Source organism: Lotus japonicus, chromosome 1, assembly GCF_012489685.1.
Source record: "Lotus japonicus ecotype B-129 chromosome 1, LjGifu_v1.2".
NCBI lineage: Eukaryota > Viridiplantae > Streptophyta > Magnoliopsida > Fabales > Fabaceae > Lotus > Lotus japonicus.
In genome coordinates, this window is record NC_080041.1 from 4,057,326 (window position 1) to 4,061,135 (window position 3,810).

Sequence of the window (3,810 nt, forward strand, 5' to 3'; positions counted from 1 at the left end):
TAAAAAGCGCTCATGGAGTATAGAGTTTTTAAAAAAATATTTTCATATTAGGTATGGGGTTTGTATGAAAATATTTTCATATTAAAACTAATAGAAGAATAAATTTGGTTATACTTGAATTTCTTTGATTCATAATTTTTATTAAATATTTTAGAAGAAAAAACTTATGAAAGAAATAATGGATGTGAAGAAAATTTTCTGTTATCATTGCTCTTTACTCCTTTAGTGGTTTGAACTCATGGAATAATGTGTTGTTGACACTTCTTATTCACATCCACTTTAGACATATAGTAAGAGAAAATAGAGAAATGTATAAAAATGAGATAGAAAAGAAAGTGAGATATGAATAAATCATTACTCTTGGATATGTGTATAAATATTTTCTTTTAGTTTCAAATATCTCCCTCATAGTCTAATATGTTATTACATTTCAGCCAATTTTTCATCTTTTACAATAAAGATTGCGCCAAATTACAAGTCGATAGAGGAGACAAACACAATTAACATTTGAAACTCATATAATTCAAATATATAAGAAAGATAAAATATTTAAAGATAAAAATAAGATAATAATGGTATATAAGTGTTTGACTAATTAAAATTGTATGTCTTAGTAAATACATCATTGTATTATTCACATATATCAAATACTCAATAATTTTAATTAACAGTGGAATTCGTAAAAAATTATTCGTGCATCGCACGAACAAACGGGAATAATACTAGTGAGTACAAATTCATCCAACAAATTGTGGAATCAACAGTCCAATCCTTATCCCGATATGATGTTTTTCTGAGTTTTAGTGCGGAAGATATCCACAATTCCTTTGCAAGATATCTTTACAATGCTTTGTGGCAGGCAGGTTTCAAAACTTTCATGGATGAAGATGGATTGGATGATGGAAATATGGTTTCACAAAAAGCAATTGAAAATTCAAGACATTCACTTATTATTCTCTCTGAAAATTATGCATATTCTTCCTGGTGTCTTAATGATCTCGTCAAGATCATTGAGTGTAAGAAGACCTCAAATCATGTTATTTGGCCAATATTTTACAAAGTGGATCCATCAGACGTAGAATATCAAAGAAGAAGTTATGAGCATGCTCTGATTACACATAAAAAAAAAAAATCGGAAAGGCTGTTGTGCAAAAATGGAAGTCATCTTTGTCTGATGTCATTTACATGGGAGGATACTGGAGAGAAAATACATCAGAAGTCAAATACATAGAAAATGAGTAAGTTCTCTAATTACTTTTAGCTCATAAGTAAACTATTTTGTCTACTATTTTATTTTTGGTAAGAGATCCGACTCTTAAAAACTAGGTGCCATATTTAAAATGAAAAAATGTGAAATTAAAATGGTTGATTAACCCAAAATGGGTTGAAAGGTTTCGGGTTTAACTCCCACCTCTCCATAGGGTGAGGGTTTGAATCCTTTACGGTCAGTAAAATCTCAATTGGTGGGCAACCATCATTGGGGAGATCACTCGGCGCTCCTACTTAGGAGTGAGCCTGTGCTGGTCTCCCCAACATGTCACTGGCGCTCTGCCCGGTAGTCTAAAGGTGCCTTCTCTCCATTCTAAAAAAAGAAAAGTTGATTAAAAATAAACCATGGAATTTATTTTAAACAACACATATTTTTATTAAATATATAGATATTCAATTCCCTTCAGGATAACTCTCTTAAGTAAGCATTTCATAGAAGATTACCATCATTAACACTCGTACAGCTAAGGGTATTAAAGGGTAAAGGACCAGAATTATATTCAAACCCTGATGAAGAAACTAATTTACTAATAATTAACAACTAACATTTGATTATAAAAAAAACTCCTATAGCTAAAAGTAACAAAACATTATTATTGAGGGATAGCTCACACCCAACATAAAGGCACCAATCAAACCCACCAAATCCTCAACTAATGCCCGTCATGGTACAAGTGACACTAACTCACCCTACCATCAAATCAACAAAAGAAAACCATGGAAACTTTAATGCTTTGTTTGGATGTAGAGGTGAAAATGAGATGAAGAAATTGAGAGGAAGAAATATAAGAGAAAAGAATATGAATGGAAAATGAGATGATTTTTAAGTGTGAATAATGATTATATAGTTAATAATTATTCAATATATAAATTAATTAATTAGACAAGAAATTGAATAGAACTTCACGAAAATTAAATTTTCTAATAAGAAATGTCAAACTTCACATGTACCAAGACAATTTTGCTGCCTTTTGTCAGTTTTCTTGCCAAGAATGGATGGAAAACTTTTAGTCACTATTCACCATCGATTTTCCTTCCCCTCCATTTTCATGTCTCCCCCAAATATCTCAAGATTCCATTTTCATGCCTACCAACTTCCTTCCTTACAAATTGACTACAAACAAACAAAGTGTAAAGAGTTTAATGAAATGGATTAGACTATTAGTGCACCCTCACCCATAATGCCTTAACATTCCTCTGATTTAAAAAAATAAAATAAAAATTCCTCCGCATCCTAAGTTGGGAAATATATATTTGCTAGTTACATACTGCACACTTTTTTTTATAGGCAAATGTTAGTGGTTAGTTGTTAGTAATTACAAATGATCCTCCTCAGGGTTTGAACCCTGGACCTTCATCTCCAACACCTATTTCTACCATTAACTCAACCAAATGAGCTACCTCTCCCACCCTACATACTGCACACTTAAATATGGAACATAAAAAGCTACTACTGCAATCCATAAGCTGCAGTATTATTTTTTGAAATAAATACAACAATTAAAGGTATTCTCTAAATGAATCGTGAGAATTATTTAATTAATCTCACACCAATGAACTAATATAATTAATAAATAAATTATGAAAATTCTAACCTACTTGCGATTCATTAATTGTCCTTGAAAAGGAGCAATGGCAGAAAGACAAAAAATTATTAATTAGTTTAAGAGAATTTTTTAAAATTATTGGGTTGAAGGTAGATTGATGGTCAATTTAAGATTTTAAAATTATTGGGTAGAAGGGAAAAAAAAGTAATTGAGTTACTCAATAAATGAAATGACAAAAGAAAGAAGTATGAAAAACTATATAAAAAATTGCATTAAGTTTTTATTTTATAGGCAAATGTTAATTGTTAGTAAATTAGTATAAATTATTTTTCTTTCGGGTTTAAACTCTGACCCTTCACCTACAATTATTCTTAACTCAATCATGTGAGCTACCCATCCGAAAAAAAATCTACATTAGTTAAATGTCATTGCAGCTTTAAAGTTGCTCCTAGTCTCTTTCCGTTTGTAACAAAAAAAATTGCTCCTAGTCACAAGCTTAGTTCCACCATTTGATGAGGTGAATTAATAATTAATTAGTGTAAAAAAAATTGAAAACCTTGCATGAAAAAATTAAAAGTTCTTGCACTTTTGTAGGAATGAAAGTGAACTTATCAAGCAGATCGTGGAACATTTACATTTAGACCCTCACACTCGAGGTAAAGAGTTGATACCAGGACCTTCAACAGGTGGTTTTAAAATCGGTTTGCAGCCTAAGAAGGGAAAAGGCCCATCCATCTAGCACTGCTAGAAGTTGTGCCGCGTGATCACCTTCGGTTGATAAGGAGTTATAATTCATTCAAACCTCAATCCACTTCTTTTTCACATTCAGATTTTTGTATCTATTTCACTCTTCCTGATAAGTGTGTCATTATGTTGTCAAATCCTAAGCCCCAAATGTATAGTCATGTGACCAATGTGTTATATATATTAATTTGGATGTGGTTTGTTGCTTTTTAATTGTATTTTTGTAATAAAGCACTTCGTACCTTGTCAA